The sequence below is a fragment of the Colossoma macropomum genome, unplaced genomic scaffold (genome assembly GCF_904425465.1).
Source record: "Colossoma macropomum unplaced genomic scaffold, Colossoma_macropomum, whole genome shotgun sequence".
Taxonomy (NCBI): domain Eukaryota; kingdom Metazoa; phylum Chordata; class Actinopteri; order Characiformes; family Serrasalmidae; genus Colossoma; species Colossoma macropomum.
This window is the reverse complement of record NW_023494803.1, coordinates 30008327-30015796: the sequence shown is the minus strand read 5'-3', so window position 1 is coordinate 30015796 and position 7470 is coordinate 30008327.

The window sequence follows — 7470 nt, the reverse complement described above, 5'->3', positions numbered from 1 at the left end:
ATGTAAACATGTGTTTACATGCACTCAATAATCCGCAGAATAATAAGTGCAGAAAATCAGGCTTTGTCAGTAATCTGATCAATGCATTTACATGCGCTTGAGTAATCAGATAATGGGGAAACTCCGGGTATACATGAGTCACGCAGTAATCGGATTTCTGCTTTGCAATCAGCTAATGAACGTAACGCAAATGTAACATAAAACTTGAAACTCATGCCGTGGCTTTTTTTTAAAAAAACATCATGTCACTTTTCCTGAAAACAGGAACATAAATCATGTAGAAGATGAAGAAAATCCATATTTAAGTCCTTCATTTCATCAAGGTTGGTTTCAGCATCGCTCCAAAAGTGTTTTGCTGCCATCTCGCGGCATTGCTGCTTGTTTCCGGTACCGCAGTCTGTTTTGCACATGTGCAGACTGAGAAACCTGAAAGAAATCTGAATAAGAGTTTACATGCACTGACAAATCGGATTACTGATCTACTCCAGCTCTCTTTATCAGATTTCTTAATTGGATTTCTAGACCTTAGTTCAATCCAAGAAAACGGAGTATGCTGTTAACGTGACCATTTAAATAATCAAAAAACTGCAGAAATCCAATTATGATCAGAATTTTGAGTGCATGTAAACTCACTCACTCCTAAAATTTCAAAACCATTTACTTCCCACTCCATACAGTCCATATATGGAAGGGACGAACCCTTTTACATATATCCATCTATTCAGCCTACAGAAATTTAGCTCCACCCACTCATGCTGAAGATATAAGGAATGTTTCAGTCCAGACTGCTTTTTGAATACAGAGCAGAAAATCAGAGATCATTTGAAAAATTTCATTCCAAAATGCTATTTTTATGTATAATGGAAACCACATTTTTATTTCTTTAGATAATCATGATATAGCAGTGATGTTTGTTTGTACATGTAAGGCCCACTCGCTATAATGTAGATCATGAAAAAAAAAGAAAATTCTTGAAAGTGGTCTATAATGCATTTTGGAATGAAACTGTTCACTTACACATATCAGTCTTACAGGTACGGTGACAAACACAGCCTGTTTAAATCTAATAGATAAAGAGAGATGGGAAAAGGGTCTTGTGTAAATGAATCATGACTGTTTTGGGTCCATAAAACCACTTAAGAGTCATAAGTGGACCTCAATGGAGAAAATAAAATTCAAGAAGAATGTGGGACACTGGCTGCTATTAGTGGATGAATAGTCTTTATAAATGACTGCGCTTTGTTCCTCCACATGGTACAAAAGCACTGCCTGCTTTTTGAAAATAACTGGGTATGCCTGTATGCACAAATCTTCAGCAGGTGCACACAAGCACAGACATTCACTAGTTTTATGCCCAAAGGATGAAGTGTGCCCATGAAGAAGAGGACAGGATGATCTAAAGACAGAATGTTGCCTTTTCTCCTCTCTGGTTATAAATGAGCATGGATATATTCACGGATGTGGGCTACATTTACATCTTAAACATGAGATGAAACTCTTTAAAATGCAAAGGCTCAGGTTTGACAAATAGGCACAACATTTACATAAAGTGATATCTCACCCTGGTTTTGTTTCAGAGATTACAATGCAATAGCTGAGGAAAAGGAGACAGCCTCAGATCCTTTGAATTAAGTGGAACCTAAAATTTTAGGCAGACTAATGCAGTGCCTGATACTTCATCCAATTACATGTTTCTCACATGACTGGTAAATCAGAGCAAAATTTTGAAAGTGTCCAGTCTGGTTTGATGGCATCCTCCATGCATTTACACCATAATTAGAGTACAGAGATATTCCAAAGGAAAGCAGGCTGTACCCAGACAATAAGCATAGATTATTAAAAGACAAAATTAGTGCTATTGATAACTACGCAAGAGCTATAGTGATTTAATTTTGTTGAACGGCCAAAAACAATGTGTAACTAGCGTCACTGCAAAATGTCTAACCCAGTGTCACAGATATGATCACAGAAGAAAAGCTTTTCTCTGGATTAGAACAGGCAAGGATTCCAATGCAAAAGATTGAAGTGCACAAAAAGCTCCTTTATACCAGATTTCATCAGATTCAGCCTCTTATCTGATTATTCACATACTGTGCAAAAGTAAGAGACCACCCTTATAATTATTTATTTTCTAGTCAAAACAGACATTAAGTGTAAGCTACTTTTAGGAGATATTTTAACAAAATGAGATATAAGACAATTAACTTGCATGATGAAGGGAAAGTCAAAAGAAAATAAGAACAAAAAACAACCATGACCTGGTAAAACACAAATACTGTGACCATCAGATAAACAGCACTTAAAGCTTTCATCTTTGAGAGAGAGAGAGGAGAAAATCAAGCTCCACTCTTACTTCAGATCTAGGGGGGTTCTGTCCATCCTTCTACTGTGAGAAGACAACACTACGGGTCTGAAAGGATGTGCAGCTGTCAAGAAGCCCTTACTGAGAAAAGAAAACAGACAAAAAAAGAAGGAAATGTGCAATGAAAAAGCTGCTGATGTTCTTAAAACAATGGGCTGACCACCCCAGAGTCCAGACCTCATCATCACCGAATGTGTTTAGGATTAGCAGAAAATACAACCAAATTAAGACAGAACTTTGGAGGTATGGTGGAGGTATCCTTGCAGATTTCTTTGAAAAACTGAAATAGAGACAATAAGTATAGAATATGATATTATATTCAGTTGTTGGGGCTTCTGTGAAATGTTCTGTTAATATACGTTATGTACTGTTTTTCTGACACTGAAAAAAGAGTAAGCCATTTTGACTGGAAATGAAATAAATGAAGGGTAGTCTCTGTGTCCCAACATGGTCAAGATAGAAGAGATCATAGAGACACATGAAATAAAACCTAAAAAGGATTTAACCAATATCAAAGGCCCAAATGCCACACGTTTGCCGTGACGCTCAATGTCATGGCAGCTTTGTGTGAGTAGGTGGCAGAGAAATTTGCATGGTGATGAAAATTTAAATAAAACACTATGTTTGAAAAATGTTCAAATAGCACATCTGGGACTTCGCACTAAACGTCATCCGTTTGAAATGTAAAATCAGAAGCAATCAGTACAATGAGAGAAAAACTGTCACACAACATGTATCTGATCATCCAGAGCAGACATGAACATTCTGCCCCAGCGTCACTGATATCCACAGTGTGTAATGCAGAGCAAAGACAGATACTACATTCATGTCGCATCGGCTCGAGCTTCTCATGTTCACTGTTGCAGGATAATGCTAAAATGCAAACATTATACAATGAGCACTTACGTATTCCTCATGTAAGATGTATTCTGCCATCTGCTGTTTGAAAAAAAGGACTTGTGGGATAGTTGCCTGCATACTTTATTAGTTAGAGTTTACATTCTAACTGCTGTAACAGTGTAATTGAAGTACAGGCACTTATGGGAACTTCTAAATTAGAAGTATGATCATGTAAAAAACAATGCAGAGAGCCATAAATTATCATAAACTACTTGTAGAGCACACAGAGCAGGCCTCTGTACTTCATTAGTATTAAAAGCAAACACATTAGTGAGAGCACAGAAAATCCTCAGTGAGTTTTTGTTACAGCTCTACGGTTTTCTCCTCTAAGTGACAGAATCTCTCATTAAACACAAATGTATTTAACTTGAGAAGATCTCTTCCTTGTCTATGCATATGCTAATACTTTATTAGACATAGTTGTTTCTCTAGATGTTTCATACACACAGCTATTATTAAACACATGATGAAAATAGCAGTGCCAAGGCCTCCAAATACATCTTGACAGTGAGCTTTTGTCCCTTCTCAGTATACGTACATATTCATACATGACTTGATAACTGCACAGAGCTAAGCCTCGTTATCATTTTATATACAGTTGGTATGCAGAAGTTTGAATACCCCTTGTTAAATGCTTGTTTTGTTGATTTTCTAAGTGAAAGTCTCATACCATATTGGGAAAACAATACAATATAAAATGTGGTCTAACTTTTGCACAGGCCACAATTTATATTTTTTCCCAATATGTTACATTTAACAAATAAACAGCAAATGTGCATTAAAATGTGCAGAAGTATGTTCTCTGTAGAGGATGTGTTCACTGATTTTCACTCAGAAATCAACAAAACATGTAATTCTCCGGTTGTAGTGGGAAACGTCACAAAGGTTTAAAAAGATGCTTAAAATATCAGGCACAGCTCCAAAAGTCAGTATGTACAATTACACAGTTTCCTGTATGATTTCTCCGATTTTTCTTTTATTATCCTGTTTCATAGTCGCTCTGTGTGTGTAATACTGCTCGTCACAAAACCAATTTTCAACATTTGAGAAACCATTATTAATATAAAACAATATTTTTAAGAGGTTTAATTTCAGAATTTGTATAAAACAGATTCATTTTTACTTTTTGTATCATTAACGTTATACTACATTTAAAAAATATGTATTTTACTTAAAAAATTTTGGTCACTGGTGTTATCAGGACTCATATTACATTTTAACAACTTTCAACTCCATTAAACTACTTCTTTGGGTCAAGGCTCATCAGAGAGGAAGCGTCTCAAGGCATGAGAAGGCGAGTCCATACTTGCTTATTATATTTCATGAATTTATTAATCATTTTGTTTATCAGGCAGCACATAACTTCTGTGTGTCACTGGTGTTATGTGCTTTAATGGCTGGGTAATTTTTTTTTTTTTTCAAAATAATGCTGTACATCACTTTTGCACAAGGTCACCTGACCACCAGTCAGAGAGTCAGACAATTTACAAAATCCTCAGTTTTAACCAGAATGTCACTGGTGTTACATTATATTCCTATAAAACCAGTGACATGTAAATTATGTTTGGAATTAAGCTCTCTTTTTTGCATTTTTTGGGTAGCGCTGTCGCCTCACAGCAAGAAGGGCCTGGGTTCGATTCCCGGCCGGGTGACCAGGGTCATTTCTGTGTGGAGTTTGCCTGTTCTCCCCGTGTCTGCGTGGGTTTCCTCCGGGTACTCCGGTTTCCTCCCACAGTCCAAAAACATGCAGTCAGGCCAATTGGACAAGCTAAATTGCCCCTAGGTGTGAGTGAGTGTGTGACTGTATATGTCTGTCTGTCTACCCTGCGATGGACTGGCGACCTGTCCAGGGTGTATCCTGCCTTCCGCCCAATGACAGCTGGGATAGGCTCCAGCACCCCACCGCGACCCAGAAGGATAAGCGGTTTAGATGATGGATGGATGGATAATAGGAGATGTTAATGGACATATTAAGATTAGTTAGTTTCGGGATGAAATGAGATTATGATCATTAGCCAGCAAGTTCTTCAATACCACATGAACACTATAAGCTGGGAAGCATGGTAAATATATGAATGACACTTCAATTTCTGTATCATAATGTGTGTAAGCGACTGTTAGAACAAACCTACTTTAGTGAACAGGCAAACCCATCAGAAAGCAACTAACATTGTAAGTGATGCCAGGAGTCCAACTCAAGCAGATTGTTCATCTGACAGATTTACGAATTGCCAGTGACCACTCAAACACAAACAACCAAAAGTTGTGATTTAGTGATGAGCATCAAAATGTTTCATAACGAACGTCCATATCTACTGGGCTTTCACAGCCCACCACCTCCCCATCTCCCTTCAGTCCTTTTATCTTTAGGTCCTATGCCTCAGTTCTTCAAAGCAGAATATGCCCAAATTCCAATTCCCAGAGTTCTGAGAGTCATACAGTTTCTGTTTATACTACAAACTTAAGTTAAAAGTTATATACATACAAAGTACTGTGCAAAAGTTTCAGGCCCCTGAGAAAATTAGAATTAAAAGCTATTTATTTGGGCAGTAAGTGTTTAATTGCTCAGAAAAACACTAATATTAGATGAAATACAAGGACTATTAAAATAATAAATAATGATTTTATGCCTGTCAATGTGTTTGTTTAACCATTTCCAAAACTCTCCAAGTGGCAGCTGAGTAATATCTGTAGTCATCATCCAAAACCTAGTTTATCTAATCAGTACTTTATTATGTTAAATGAAGAGTGCTGTTGATGGAATTTAACAAACGCTTGCGATGGCTGGGCGCATCCAGGACAAATCTGAAACCAAACTTCTTCAAACTAGCTCATTAAATATCAACTACTTTAAAAAATAGTTTTTTACTGTAATTATGTCTGTTTAAATTTATTCTAATGCTATATGCTTTTTTTCAAGCATAAGCACAAAAACACACAGCCGAAAGAGTTTGGTGTGGAGGAACTCCAAGTGGCCTGCACAGAGCCCTAACCTAGAGCCCACTGAACACCTTTGGGATAAACTGGAACATCAACTGCAAGCCATGTCTTCTCATCCAACATCAAGGTGAAGTGGAGGCTGTTATAGCCACAAAGGGGGGAAACTCCATATTAATGCCCATGATTTTGGAATGTGATGTCCAACAAGCTCATACAGATGTGAAGGTGTCCACATACTTTTGGCCATATGGTGTATATATGTATATATATATTGTCACTGTCATGACAAAACAGCTCCAAAACAGTAACTGGAAATGCTAAGGAAAAAACTTTGGAAGTTAACAGGACAAATTGTTTTAAGTAATCTTCACTTGTAATGTTAAAAGTAATTGTGGAGCATTTCTATTTGTATGCTCAAGTAAAAAAGTAACAATGTGAGGAACAGTGAGCGTTTTCAAATTCAGAAAAACAGACAAACATGGAGATATAAGGTTCGACAATGACGATATGTAACTATATATATAAATATGTAGGTATATACAAAACTTAAACCCGCATGGTTGGATGATTGAAATACCGCTTATAGGTCATTCAACATAATAGTTCAATAACATGTCATACTCAGCCTGGAGAAGACAGCTTCAGGTGCACAGAAATAGGGATTAAATGAGCACTCTTTCATCCTTCAAAATCTCCCCAGTGCTCATAAAAGCACTTTATCACAGCACATGCTTTTCACAATCATCCTGTCATTTTTCTCATCCTTTTCCTCACATTTTCCCCACAAACTGTTGTCTTTTTTCCAGCACATTATTTTTGATTCCACTTATGCCTGAGTCAAAATTTTGTCACTCTAAGAAAAAAACAAGGTTAAACGCTTAAATGTGCCATAGCTGAAATGATAATTGCACACTTGCCTGCCAGGCTCCCCCCAAAAGAAGGGGGCAGAATATATATCTCTGTGTTTGCGTGTGTTAAAATGTCAAACTGTAATCATCTGGCAAGGGGAATAATGATGAAGTGCTTGTGACCTAATTGAAGTTTCTGTCTGTGAGTGGCATTCATGCTATAATTTTAGAACTCCTCCGCTGCAGTTCTGCCACTTCCACCATGCTGCTCTGACAAATGAGTAGTGTTCACTTTCCTCCACCAGACACATCTATGAGTATCATCTCTAGGGCAGCAGGCCAGAGCGAGAGAGAGAGAGAGCGAGAGAGAGAGAGAGAGAGAGAGAGAGAGAGAGAGAGAGAGAGAGAGAGAGAGAGAGA